Source organism: Aquarana catesbeiana, linkage group LG04 (assembly GCF_042186555.1).
Source record: "Aquarana catesbeiana isolate 2022-GZ linkage group LG04, ASM4218655v1, whole genome shotgun sequence".
Lineage (NCBI taxonomy): Eukaryota > Metazoa > Chordata > Amphibia > Anura > Ranidae > Aquarana > Aquarana catesbeiana.
In genome coordinates this window covers 509,648,386-509,663,541 of record NC_133327.1, presented here as the reverse complement: position 1 = coordinate 509,663,541, position 15,156 = coordinate 509,648,386, and the positions used below count along the sequence as shown (strand labels likewise).

Genomic DNA, 15,156 nt, shown 5'->3' with positions numbered 1-15,156 from the left:
ACATCCTTTGAATAAAAATCCACGGTTTTGTTGTTGGAAAATCTGATTGTGTGTACGTGGCATTAGTCTTTAGGTATCAGGTGCGCGATAGCCGCTAGTTATAGGAGCCACCGCAGTAAAAGAACTGAAGTTAGGTAAAAGAAGCAAACATTCCTGTCAAAGACAGAGTTGACTGATATCAACATGCAGTAGAAAAACAAATACAATAAAAGTGTGGCTATGTTTATTTTAATGCATTAAGTTTAATAACACTTCAAAGTAGAAGAGAGCACATCAGTGCGCTGCTGCTCCTTAATTAGTTATGGGTTGGATTGCATCCTTGAACAGGCTATATTTCTTGATTGCAGACTTTGGGACGACTATTAATCTAACTACAGTGGGGACGGAAAGTATTCAGACCCCCTTAAATTTGTCACACTTTGTTATATTGCAGCATTTCATTTTTTTACTCATTAATGTACACACAGCACCCCATATTGACAGAAAAACACAGAATTGTTGACATTTTTGCAGATTTATTAAAAAAGAAAAACTGAAATATCACATGGTCCTAAGTATTCAGACCCTTTGCTGTAACACTCATATATTTAACTCAGGTGCTGTCCATTTCTTCTGATCATCCTTGAGATGGTTCTACACCTTCAATTGAGTCCAGCTGTGTTTGACTATACTGATTGGACTTGATTAGGAAAGCAACACACCTGTCTATATAAGACCTTACAGCTCACAGTGCATGTCAGAGCAAATGAGATTCATGAGGTCAAAGGAACTGCCTGAAGAGCTCAGAGACAGAATTGTGGCAAGGCACAGATCTAACCAAGGTTACAAAAAAAATCTGCTGCACTTAAGGCTCCTAAGTGCACAGTGGCCTCCATAATCCTTAAATGGAAGACATTTGGGACGACCAGAACCCTTCCTAGAGCTGGCCAGGCGGCCAAACTGAGCTATCGGGGAAGAAGAGCCTTGGTGAGAGAAGTAAAGAAGAACCCAAAGATCACTGTGGCTGATCTTCAGAGATGCAGTCGGGAGATGGGAGAAAGTTGTAGAAAGTCAACCATCACTGCAGCCCTCCACCAGTCGGGGCTTTATGGCAGAGTGGCCCGACGGAAGCCTCTCCTCAGTGCAAGACACATGAAAGCCCGCATGGAGTTTGCTAAAAACACCTGAAGGACTCCAAGATGGTGAGAAATAAAATTCTCTGGTCTGATGAGACCAAGATAGAACTTTTTGGCCTTAATTCTAAGCGGTATGTGTGGAGAACACCAGGCACTGCTCATCACCTGTCCAATACAGTCCCAACAGTGAAGCATGGTGGTTGCAGCATCATGCTGTGGGGGTGTTTTTCAGCTGCAGGGACAGGACGACTGGTTGCTATCGAGGGAAAGATGAATGCGGCCAAGTACAGGGATATCCTGGACGAAAACCTTCTCCAGAGTGCTCAGGACCTCAGACTGGGCCGAAGGTTTACCTTCCAACAAGACAATGACCCTTAGCACACAGATAAAATAACGAAGGAGTGGCTTCACAACAACTCCGTGACTGTTCTTGAATGGCCCAGCCACAGCCCTGACTTAAACCCAATTGAGCATCTCTGGAGAGACCTAAAAATGGCTGTCCACCAACATTTACCATCCAACCTGACAGAACTGGAGAGGATCTGCAAGAAGGAATGGCAGAGGATCCCCAAATCCAGGTGTGAAAAACTTGTTGCATCTTTCCCCAAAAGACTCATGGCTGTATTAGATCAAAAGGGTGCTTCTACTAAATACTGAGCAAAGGGTCTGAATACTTAGGACCATGTGATATTTTAGTTTTTCTTTTTTAATAAATCTGCAAAAATGTCAACAATTCTGTGTTTTTCTGTCAATATGGGGTGCTGTGTGTACATTAATGAGGAAAAAAATGAACTTAAATGATTTTAGCAAATGGCTGCAATATAACAAAGAGTGAAAAATTTAAGGAGGTCTGAATACTTTTCTGTCCCCACTGTATATTGTTTGGCAGAAATGTCTGAGGCACAATCATATTTGCACAGATTTAAAAATCGTTTGGCAGGTAAAATGGTTAAATATATGTGTTGTGGGAAACAGCCCAGGGGTTTGCATGTATCTGCCATTCATATTATGCTTTTTGCATTAAAAAGTCTACAAAAGGAAGATGGTTGGCATGACAGAAATTTCTATGCTGTCTATTCTGTGACCTGGAGCCTGGTCAAACAGAGTGAGTGTAGACTTCCTGGCCACCATTCCATACTGAGGTCTGCAAACCTGGAAAAAGTCTGGAAAAAATTACATACTTTATGGCTTTAAAACAGGAAGATATTGTTTTAGACAGGATTGTATTTGGCATGTGTAAGTTTGTTTGTGATGCAAAACAGACTGGGCAAGTTGGCTGAAAAGTTTTTTTGTGTTCATTTGCTGGATGTACCCCTGTGTTGAAAGCCTGGGGTGATGTCTTTGTGGACACGTAAAAGTGTACTCTGAAACTGACATAGCTGCATGGATTGGGTTTTATGTGTCTATAAGTTAGGTGCTAAACTCTCAAAATTAGTGTGCGTTTAAGTCCTGAAAGCTGTTGACTACATGGTTGAGAAATACACCATCCAGTTCAACCTGAGTGTGTATTTATGTCACTATAATTCCCCATATTCCTGTGTATTGTGTTTACTAAGAAACACTTGTAAAAGTTTTTGGGAGTTATCTAAATTCCCCTCTGACACCACCAACTGTGGAAGGGAGTTCCACACCATGCTCTAACGGTAAAGAATTGCAGTTTATGTTTGAACTGCCTGTCGTCCAATTTCATTGTGTGGCGCTGAGTCTTCCTTGGAGACCTTAGGTTAAATAGTTTCTTTATGAAAGTAAGTATAAATGGCGCTGGAGAAGTCAGGGATACTCTACAACAGGGGTAGGCAACCTCGCCCCTCCAGTTGTGGTGAAACTACAAGTCCCATGAGACATTGCAAGACCCTGACAATCAAAGGCATGACTCCTAGAGGCATAGGCATGATGGGATTTGTAGTTTCACCACAACTGGAGTGCTGAGGTTGCCTACCCCTGATCTACAAGCTTCTAAAAAACAAAGCCCACTAATATAATTTCATAATAAAAATTCCTATAAGTTAATAACCACCTGGCCATATATGTGCAGTGGCTGGGTGGGCGCTTCTTCCTTCAGGAATGTACCTCAAAAGAAGGGGAATCGCGATCCCGATGCGCTCGTGTCACCCGGACACGGCGCATCTCTGATCGGCAGGAGGGCTCTGTGATTGGCCCTCCTGATCACATGATGGCTGTGTCCAATCACAGCTGTCATGTGATGTAAATAGAGAGCTGCTTGCTAGGCGATCGGCTCTCCTCTCCTCACATGGAAGTTGTCAGTGAGGAGAAGAGAGCAGATTGCTGCAGCCAGTCGGTGATCAGTGAGTATGAGCTGTTTTTTACAGCTTTTTACACACTGATCACTGGCCCAGTGTCCCCACACAATGTAAATACACAATGTCCCCAAAATTGTGTCCCCAAAACACTGTCCCCACACACATGTCCCCACACAGTAAAAAAAAAAACTTGTCCCCCATATATGTAACAGTAAAATTATACGTTCCAGTGATCATCTGCACACATCATGTCCGTGATCAACTGCGCACATCTGTACATGATCATCTGCGTACATCTGTCCGTGATCACACAAACCAATTATTATACACTTAACAGGATTTTTTTTTACCAAAGACATGTAGCAGAATACATTTTGGCTTAAATTTATGACAAAATTAGATTTTATTGGATTTCTTTTAAAACAGAAAGTAGAAAAAAAAATTTCTTACAAAAATTTCCACTCTTTTTTTCGCTTATATCGCAAAAAATAAAAAACTGATTTGTGAATAAATACCACCAAAAGAAAGCTCTATTTGTGTGAACAAAATGATAAAAAATAGGATTTTTATAACAGCTTACCTGTAAAATCCTTTTCTTTGAAGTACATCACGGGACACAGAGCCATAGTAGTTACTAAGTGGGTTATAGGCCACCTTCAGGTGATGGACACTGGCACACCCTAAGACAGGAAGTCCACTCCCTATATAACCCCTCCCACTACTGGGAGTACCTCAGTTTTTGTAGCAAAGAAATACACGTGTATACCAGAAAGAGGGGGGGACCTCTGTGTCCCGTGATGTACTTCAAAGAATAGGATTTTACAGGTAAGCTGTTATAAAAATCCTATTTTCTTATCTTACATCACGGGACACAGAGCCATAGTAGTTACTATGTGGTATGTCCCATAGCAATGCCAACTGAGGGGAGGGAGACACAACAGAATTAGGGCAACATAGGACTAGAGGAGTTATACTGCTGCCTGCAGCACACTACGCCCAAAGGCGATATCCTCATGCCTTTTTACATTCACCTGATAAAATCTGGTAAATGTGTGGACTGAAGACCAAGTTGAGGCCTTGCAGATTTGAACCATGGAAGCTTAGTGATGCACCCCCACGAAGCACTAACAGCCGTAGTGGGGTGTGCTTTAATATGAAAAGGTGGAACTTTCCTCCTTAAATCATAAGCTTGAACAATCACTTGTCGAATCCATTTAGAGATAGTAGATTTCGATGCTGCCTGTCCTCTTTTAGGACCTTAAGGCAACACAAACTAAACATCCGTTTTTCGAATCTGAACATTAGTTCTTAAATAGATTTTGACTGCTCTCACCACATCAAGAGAATGTAGTGACTTTTCTTTCGCAGAACGGGGTTCTGGAAAAAAAAATGAAGGTAGAACAATATCCTGGTTTAAATGAAAACCTGAGACTACCCTAGGCAGAAAACTAGGATGAGGACACAATACAACCTTATCCTTGTGAATAATTAAATATGGCTCTTTACAAGAAAGAGTAGCCAACTCTGATACCGTTCTTGCAGAAGATATGGCTACCAGCAAAACTAGTTTCCTTGTCAAAAAGGATCAAGGGAATGTCGTATCGGCTCAAAAGGCTCTTTCTGTAATGCCGACAGGACTAAATTCAAGTCCCAAGGGTTCAGGGGTGACTTAACTGGAGGTTTTAAGCTGCGTTACCCCCTGAATAAAGCTACAAACCGAAGAGTGTGAAGCAAGTGGTCGCTGAAAAAATACAGATGAGGCCGAAACCTGGTCCTTGATAGTACTCAAGACCTGCTTATTTCTAATCCCATCTGTAGAAAGTCAAGGATTCTACCTATGATATATTTCCAGGGGTGCCAACCCCTGGATTCACACCAAGAGACATATGCCTTCCAGACTCTATAATATATGACTCTGGAGGCCAGGTTCCTTGCATTAAACAGAGTAGACTCCACTGAACCTGACAGCCCACGCTTCTCCAGAATGTGGGTCTCAATAGCCAAACAGTTAATTTTAGCATTTGTAAAGTAGGATGGAATATAAAGAGAACAGTGCAGCGCTGGATATATATCTCAAAATGAAGAATGTGTTAAATCCAATTTCAATACAAAAAAATCTTGACAACAATTAGTGACAACTAATAAATATTATATCAACCAGTATACGGTTAATCAAGCATGGTAGATTATATAACAGTGAAGAACAATAAATTTATAATTTACAATAACAATATTGTAACAATATTGTAATAATTTACAATAAAATGTATTGTTCTTCACTGTTATATAATCTACCATGCTTGATTAACCGTATACTGGTAGATATAACATTTATTAGTTGTCACTAATTGTTGTCAAGATTTTTTTGTATTGAAATTGGATTTAGCACATTCTTCATTTTGAGATATATATCCAGCGCTGCACTGTTCTCTTTATATCTACTTTTGTGCCCTCATATGGGGGTTTTAGGGTTCAGCAGCAGGATTCCTTTCACGGTTTTTATTTGTTATTTATTTATATTAACACTTTTTCACGTATAGTATATGCACCTAGCACAAATCTTTTTTGTTATACAAAGTAGGATGGAATACCGGACCTTGCGAGATAAGGTCTGGCCATGGCGGTAGGGTCCAGGGGTCCCCTACCGCCATCTTTACGATCTCTGCATAGCAAGATTTCCTGGGCCACGCTGGGGGCCACAAGAATCACCGACTTCCCTTCCTGCTTGATCCTGCGAAGAAGTCGTGGTGCAGGCAGAATAGTAGGGAATGCATAAATCAGTGGGAACCAAATAGCAAGGCATCTGTTCTGCATGCTTGCGGATCCTTTGTTCTTGACACAAAGTTGTCAATTTCCTTGTTTAAACCTGGACACAAACAGATCTACATCTGGGATCCCCCATCTTTGACATATTGACATGAAGATATCAGGGTGAAGGAACCATTCTCCCGGGAACAAATGCTGGCGACTCAAGTAGTCTGCCTGCCAATTTTCTATTCCTAGAATGGAGACTGCCGATAGGCAAAGTACATTATTTTCTGCCCAAGACAGGATATGATTCACCTTTCTCTGGGCCGCATAACTTCTTGTGCCCCCTTGGTGATTAATATAGTCCATTGCTGTGGCATTGTGAGATTGAATCCTGGCAGGAGAATTCCGTAAACTGAACATTCAGGCCCTCAGGACCAAGTGCTCTGCCTAAATTTCTAGAATGTTAATGGGCAAGGACATTTCTGATCTGGGCCACTTCTCTTGGACAGTTGCCTCTTCCAGGACTGCTCCCCAACCCAAAAAAGGTTGGCATATGTTGTTACCACTTCCCAAGTAACTGAAGGAAGGATTTTCTCCTTTGCAGATTTTTGGTTATTAACCATATACCGAGGCTCCCGCACACCCAGCCTACAGCACTTGGTATTTCCAGGCGGTCGCCCATCCAGGCACTATCCCAGCCTGACCCTGCTTAGCCTCCAAGATCCAACGAGATTGGGTGCTTTCAGGGTGATGTGGTCATAGGCTTTTGAGTCAGACACATTGGGAATCTAGAGCTTGAACCCTTTGTTCCAAGCCAATAGGATACTGTTTTGCAGCAGTCTCGAATGAAACTGAGCATAAGGAACGGCCTCGAATGAAGCCACTATCTTTCCCAACAATCTCATGCAAAGCTGAATAGAAGAATTCATCTTGCTTTGACCACCTGAATCAGTTCCTTTTATGGCGCTGATCTTTGCCTGGGGCAAGAATACCCTTTTCTGGGTGTATCTATGATCAGACCCAAGTGTTTTAGCCTTCTTCATGGTTTTAAATAAGATTTCTTCTAGGTTGAGAATCCGACCTAGATATTCTAGGTAGTTGAATGTGGTGACTATACTTTGGTCTAAGCAGGCTACCGACTGGTATATCAAGAACAGATCGTCTAGGTAAACCATAATCGTTATACCTTGGGCCCTTAATCTGGCTAGAAGAGGGGCCAGAACCTTTGTAAACACTCAATGTGCAGTAGCTAGACCGAAAAGCAGAGCTACACACTGAAAATGAAGATTTTCCACCTTGAAAAAGTAGATATTACTAGTGAGAGAGGAAATAGGCACAGATGATGTCGGTTGACGCCAGAAGTTCTCCTAGGATGGAGAGAACTGATTGGATTGACTCAATGCGAAAAAAGAATGGATATATTCAGGAATTGAATTTAGATTTTTGAGATCTAGAATGTCCATTCAGTTTTGGAAAAAAAGGTTTGAACCAAACCCCAACCCCTGCTCTTACATGGGGACCACCATGATCATTTTTTGCCAAAAGATGGTCCAATGCTTGAGAGAAAGACCTCTTTTTCCCTGGATCCTTAGGAACGTTTGATCTGAGAAAACGAGGAAAAGGGAACTTTCGGAACTCCAGTTTGTACCTTGGAGCTATTGAGGAAGTTCCTCATCTGTCTCGACACTCTTCCTGCCAGATCCTTGAGAACTGCAGAAGAATTCCCCCTATTCGAGCGTGCGGGGCGCCTCCTCATAAGGAGGCTTCAGTATTTTGTAGGTTTCCTCCCCCAAGACCTATTTTGAGTATTTTTTTAATTCCCCCGAATCATATCAACATTGCCTTTGGCCATTGCCATTCACTTAAGACTGCACTTTGGTAAATGGAGCTTTAACATCATCAGTGACTATCCTCTGCTTTTCTCTCTTTCAAAAGTTGTCAGAGAAAAGAAACTATTAACAAAACACATCATGATATTTATTTTAAACTTTCCGTAATGTGATATTGCTAGTGGCATTAGTAGTGGATGTCTGACAGTTTATGATGTTAATGCTATTTATGCTTGGCAAGATTATTTTGACCTGATCCACTTCTACAATTTATTGGATTTGCACAATATGTAAATGCATATGTAAAATAAAGCATTTTCATTGATAGACATTCTTATTTTTAAACAGTTAATGTGCTGTGTGTTCTGGTTAATATTGTCCATGCAGGGGGTACAGTGCAGTATGGGGCTGGTATTTGCTAAGAAACATTGTATCATTGCCCAGGCTGTGGTGTTTGTTGGAGGACAGCCAGTGGTGTGGAAGCTCATGGTCATCTCTGGATTTCATGCTGCATGGCATGATAAATTGCGGTTTACATGCAGTATTACAGAGTGTCTGCTTATGTCAGTTCCAAGAGCGTTTCCTTTGGCAAAGGTATAGTCTGGATTGAACGGATTTTCCAGCTTTATGGATATAAGTGTCACTGTCTACATGGAGTTGTGTAGGTATCATTTTGGTGAGTCAGTGACCACAATTCATCACCCTTGTTTACAGCAAAAAAATACTTCCCATTCACACTTTCCATGCCCAAATTCTTCAAGATAAAAAGAATATTTACCATGTGAACGCATTCATGATAACATTTAGAGGTTGACGTTATACTGTTGAGTCAGAAAGTTTGAGGGAGTGTGAAGTACGTCTGGATCCACCTAAAATATGAAAAATAGTTTACTTTTCTAAGCTGGGAGAAAACAAATGATCTCAAACATTTGTCAGAAATGGAAAACATTTTACTGTATAGGGCATTTGTTTAGGTTGAAAAGCAAAGCATTGTTCTTATTGCGGTTTGCTGGACTGTTTATCTCTTTTACTTTGATTTTGCTTTGAAATATTTGTTTCGATTAACGTTATTCTTTGCTTGTGATGTCTTTGCAACACAATGCATTGAGATGCTAGCGTGGGAATGTTGAGTGACCCATGTTGTTCTTTCACGGCAGATTACATATAAGGGGGTTCATTTGCAGAGGCAAATGGGCTGTTTTCTTTGCATGGGGAATTTTCACTTTGCAGGAGAATTTTCCTGCAGCTTAGTGAATGTGGTAAAAATTCACTTTGCAAAGATTTGTAGATGTGATGGCTGCATTGTGATCTGGCCTGCAAGTCTGTTGTTTTCAAAAGAACACGCTCTCCTGCAGACGTAGAAGTTACAGGAATGAGACAAACCATTTAACACTGGCAGGGGTGCTTACAGTGATCAACTTTTATTTGTTTATGTAAAGCCTTTATCTCACAAGAAAAAAAAGCTGTTACTGCAACTGCTTAAAAAGTGTGAGCTGAAGTTGGGCTTCAATTTGCTAGTGTATCAAAATCTGCTAGTGCATCTAACACTCCCCTCCCTTCAGATTAACAATGCTGCTGTACAAAGGTACCCCTGTGCTCCTTCATCCAGAGTAGGGGCACTCTAAGGCCTCTTTCACACGGACGATCCGTATGTCCGTTTTTCATCCTTCCGTTTTCGGAAAAAAAACGGACATAAATTCATCCCTATGGAGCGTCGGATGTCAGCGGTGACATGTCCGCTGACATCCGACCCGCTCTGATCTGAAAAGTGTAACGGAGGAAAAACCTACTTTTCCATCCGTTTTCGGATCGGATCGGGTAACGACGGACACTACGGTCCGTCATCATCCGATCCCCCCATAGGGGAGAGCGGCGCTCTGACAGGTCCGCCGCTGCACAGCGTGCAGCGATGGACCTGTCATCTTCCTGCTCAGCGGGGATCGGCGGAGCGATCCCCGCTGAGCAAGCGGGTGTTCACGGGGCGGATCATGACTGATCTGCCCCGTGTGAAAGAGCCCTAATACAGATGGTGTGGTACTGGCCAGATCACCAGGTGAAAACAGAGAGAAAAAAGTGAATGCAACCACCACATCTAAGGATTGGTAAGCTGCAATATACTACATTTTTGGTTTTGGGTTTAACTACTGCCCAGCTACAGGCATCATATCACTATCTTTTTTTTCTGGCAGCGATGCAATTTTATGTAAAAGAGATCCTAATGTCTAAACCCCCTTCTGCCATCTTCCAGTGCCTTTCCGGGCTCTCCCATCCCACCAGGAAGCCCAGAACTGAAGCTGCTGGTTCAGCCGGCTTACCATAGAGATGACGAGGACTGAAATGTCCTCAATCATATCTATGGTATAAGAAACCAGAAGCGACAAGGATTTTTGTCACTCTTGGTTTCACCGGGATGTAAACAAACCATTACTGGCTTGTAAAAGCATCTGATCAAACTAATCCCGGATTGAACAGATGTTTGATCGTAGGCATATGTTCGCATTACACTAACTAAATTTGCATTTAAAAAAATGCTGCGCAAATACCAAGTGACATATAAAATTGCAACACCCACCATTTTATTCTCTAGGGCCTCTGGTTATAAAAAAAATATATAATGCTTGGGAGTTCCAAATAATTGATGATTTTTACATGTATAAGAGGACTGTCAGAATTTGCCCGGTAGGGAAGTAGTTAGGATGCATTAGGGGACTTGTGTTAAAGCAGTATTATCATGATTCTTTTAATATTGACTGTCCAAGCCCTAAAAAAGAGGGCAGGCTTTTTTCCCCCCAAAACACATTGACTGTATAGTTTCTCCTAACCATTATATATTTCATAAAGACCTTTAGGTGAAATTAACTTTTGTACCAGGTGCTCCTCAGTACATATCCAATGATTGGATGATGGAAGTTAGCAAAGTTTAACCTCCACTAAACTTAGGCTGTTCACTTTGCAGTGGAATTTTTCCTATTTGCCTTAATAAACCATACCAAAGTGTTTAGAGGTTGGCCCTGTGGCCATCTGTGGCGACTGATGTCAAACTAGAAGAAGCTCTAAAAGGCTGTTTTGTGAGCCCTTCATATACATTTTGGTAAATTTTCTTAGGTACGATTATGTTTACTGTACTTGAGTTTGCATCCATATGATATTTATGCTCTGTCAAATGCATCTGAAAGCAATCCACCACAGATCAATTTTCATAGGAGTAGCAAGGACATCCGCAATTGTAAAGGAACCCTGACAGTGGGCTGCCTAACAAAAATATTCACATGATTGTATCAGCCCATGTTCAATATAAACATTTTATTTTTTGATGATGTTAAAGAAGTGTCCCAGAGTAAAATAACTTCCTGTTAGTTGTTGCTACCATTATCCACAAACTTAAAGTGATTGATTGTAAAGTCTAATTCCGCGTACACACGATCGCATATTCCGACAACAAAATCCATGTTTTTTTTCCGATGGATGTTGGATCAAACTTGTCTTGCATACACACGGTCTCACAAAGTTGGTCGGAAATTCCGAACGTCAAGAACGCGGTGACGTACAACACGTACGACAAGCCGAGAAAAATGAAGTTCAATAGCCAGTGCTGCTCTTCTGCTTGATTCCGAGCATGCGCGGAACTTTGTGCGTCGAAATTGTGTACACACGATCGGAATTTACGACAACAGATTTTGTTGTCGGAAAATTTGAGAACCAGATCCCAAATTTTGTGCGACGGAAATTCTGATGGAAACTGTCCGATGGAGCCTACACACAGTTGGATTTTCCGACAAAAGGCTCCCATTGAACATTTTCCGTCGGAAAATCCAACCGTGTGTACGGGGCATAATGTTCGATGGGAGCCTTTTGTTGGAAATTCCGACCGTGTGTAGGCTCCATTGCACAGTTTCCATCGGAATTTCCGCTTCTTCCTCTGGTCTTCCTCCATCTTCTCCCGCATCTTCTTCCGCTCTTCTTCATTCTCCTGTCTTCTTTGTCCGGTGTTCTTCCTCTGCCACTGCTCCCACTGACAACCCTCCTGCGATGCTACGTCCCGCTGATCTGTCCACGCCGATGTTAAGCATGTCTTAAATAACCAAAGGGGCGTGGCTATCGGATGATGCCACACAGAGACCCTGCCCCTTGTGACATCACTGACCCATCATGCCCCGGTCGGTGACATCACAAGGGGGCGGGGCCTCTGGAAGACATCATCAGATGGCCACGCCCTCATTGTTATCTAAGTCATGCTTCACATCGGCGCGAACAGATCAACGAGACGCAACATCGGAGGAGGGTTGGAGGCAGAGAAAGAAGAACACCAGACAAGGAAAACAGGAGAAAGAAGAAGAGTGGAAGAATAAGCTCGTCCCCTCCCTTTCCTGACCTGCCGGGCTGCATGATCGAACAAGGGTCTGGCATGGATTTAGGTGGGACCCCATTCCATTTTTTAAAAAAATGTTGGCGTTGGGGGTCCCCTCTAAATCCATACTAGATCCGAGGGCCTGGTATGTACCTGGGGGACCCCACACTGTTTTTTTTTCACGATTTTTTCTTTTAGCCGGCAATTCTATTTTTTACATTCAGCGGGGAAGCCCGCAAACACCTGATAACTCATCAGTTGATAAGGATGCGGCGGCCGGCTTCCCGTCCCCCCCCCCTTAGCAACCAGCTATATACGGTGTTAAAAAAAAAAACGATAAACACAAATCGTGGCAAAATCGCAGTAAAAACGCGTGTCCAAAACCGTGGCAAGCACCGCAAAAAGCACTGCAGAAACACTGAAAAGCAACATGCATAGATATGAATCGAGCCTTAGGCCCCTTTTCACACTGACAGACTGATCGAGTCCACCTGTCAGTTTTTCAGGTGGACCCGATCGGACCATCCATAGCTCTCAATGGAGCAGTGGATGTCAGTGGCTAGTGTCCACTGCATCCCATCCGGTCTGATCCAGGCTGCCAAAAACATCTGCCTATTGGATTGGATGACAGTTGGATGGAAACAGACAAGCGATCCGTTTCCATCCCATAAAAAAGAGCAGGCTGTGTCCATGTCCACTATGCAGAACGGAGCGGACACAGACCTGTCATCTGCCTGCTCAGTGGGGATCAGCGAACATATTTGTCGCTGAGCAGACAGATCCGCTTGACGGAGTTTGCTCTGTCTGAAAAGGGCCTTTTTAAAAAAAATAATAAACATGTTTCACTTACCTGCTTTGTCCAATGGAGTTGCACTGGGCTGCCCAGAATGCCCTTTTCTCGAGTGCCCTGCTGGCACTCCTGGCTCCTCCCCCTGTCAAAAGCCACTTGCTATGAGGGCACTCCTGATACTGAGCTGGGCTGCCTGCGTCTATAGACAAAGACAGCGTAGCTTGGCCCTGTCCCCTGCTTCCTCATCACAGGATTTGACTGACAGCAGTGGGAGTCAATGGCTCCCTCTGCTTCAGCAAAGCCTGTGAGACTGGAGAAGACAGAGCTGCTATAGATGGGCACAGCGCTGGATCGAGTGAGGTTTTTATAGAGGGTTGGGGGGATTTTGGTGAGGGGGCGATACTGCTAGACATTTTTTACCTTAATGCAGAGAATGCAATAAGGTAAAACATGTTTAGGCTTTAGAACCATTTTCAAGTCAGTCAAGATTCAGTTATTGTTAAGGACTATTCGTGGGAGAATCCAGCCAGATTCCGTCCACCTGCAATCTGCTGTGGTCCACTTTGCAAGTTAGATTGTTTGCTAAGGGTCACCCTCCCTTTGAAGGTTAGTAAGAGGATGGGTCAGTAGGTAAACCAATATAATATTTATGATATGGCACATTGCCTTATGGATGTACCATGTCTTCATGACATAAACTTCTGTGCAGGGACCGCCCTGTCAGATCTCCGCTCTCATGGGGGGATCGGATGAACATGGACCGTCTGTAGACGGATAGAAAAATAGGATTTTCCTCCATCTGCAGAATCGGACCATAGCGGGGACGGATGATATCGGGTGTCAGTGGATGTTCATCCACTGACACCCGCTTTCCCATAGGGATGCATGTATGGCCATATTTCATCCGAAAACGGATGGATGAAATACGGACTTACTGTCTGCACGTGTGAAAGGGGCCTTACATGTTTTGAGTTACAGAGGAGGTCTAGGGCTAGAATTATTGCTCTCGTTCTAACGTTTGCTGCCGTTCCTCAAATGTGTGGTTTGAACACCGTTTTCATATGTGGGCGGAACTTATGTATGCGTTCGCTTCTGCGTGCGAGCACACGGGGACAGGGGCGCTTTAAATTTTTTTTTTTTTTTTTTTTTGTTATTCTTCTATTTTGACACATTTTTTTTATATATATATATATATATATATATATATATATATATATTTTTTTTTTTTTTTTTTTTGATCACTTTTATTCCTATTACTTACAAGGAATGTAAAAATCCCTTGTAATAGGAATAAGCATGACAGGTCAATAAGACCCCACATCTCACCTCTAGGCTGGGAAGCCTGAAAATAAATAAATAAAAAACGATCTCAGCGTCCCAGCGGAGGCGGCACCATTTGTTTGAATGCAGAGGCCATTCGTGACGTCATAACATCGCGCCCAGCCTTCAAACGATCATAGAGACTCCAGGGACTATCTGGTCACCATCCGGGGCCGGCGGATCTCTTCTCCGATGGCAGCGCTGAGTCGGTAGAAGCACTGGAGGGTGGCAGGAGGGGGGGGACATCCCCTCTCGCCGCCCGTTAGAACGATCAAGCAGCGAAACAGCTGCTATAATCATTCTTTTGGTGTAGGGAATCTCTGGCACTAAAAGATGATATCTGAATGATGCCTGTAGCTGCAGGCATCATTCAGATATCCCCGCTCAAAGTCAACTACGCCATTGGCTCCCGCTGCTGTCAATCAAAGTCAGTTAGCCAATCAGGAGAGAGAGGGGACGGGGCCGAACCGCAGCTCTGTGTCTGCATGGCCACAGGGAGCTGTGGCTCGGCTCGGGTATCCCTATAGCAATCTGCTTGCTGTGGGGACACTCAACAGGAGGGAGGGGCCAGGAGCACAGAAGAGGGACCCGAGAAGAGGAGGATCTGGGCTGCTCTGTGCAAAACCACTGCAACAGAGCAGGTAAGTATGACATGTTTGTTATATTTAGAGAAAAAAAAAAACAATACTTTACAATCACTTTAACCGCTTCCAGCCCAAGGACATCATATGACATCTTTGAC

At 43.0% G+C, this 15,156-nt stretch overlaps 1 protein-coding gene and 1 pseudogene across 2 annotated transcripts in view; one reads left to right on the top strand and one right to left on the bottom strand.

The window, feature by feature from the left end:
* The window catches only part of LTBP1 (latent transforming growth factor beta binding protein 1), a 548,083-nt gene that overhangs the window by 185,810 nt on the left and 347,117 nt on the right, over positions 1–15,156 (top strand). The gene's annotated exons all lie outside the window — the stretch shown is intronic.
* On the bottom strand, positions 6,773–6,891 carry LOC141141637 (5S ribosomal RNA; annotated as a pseudogene).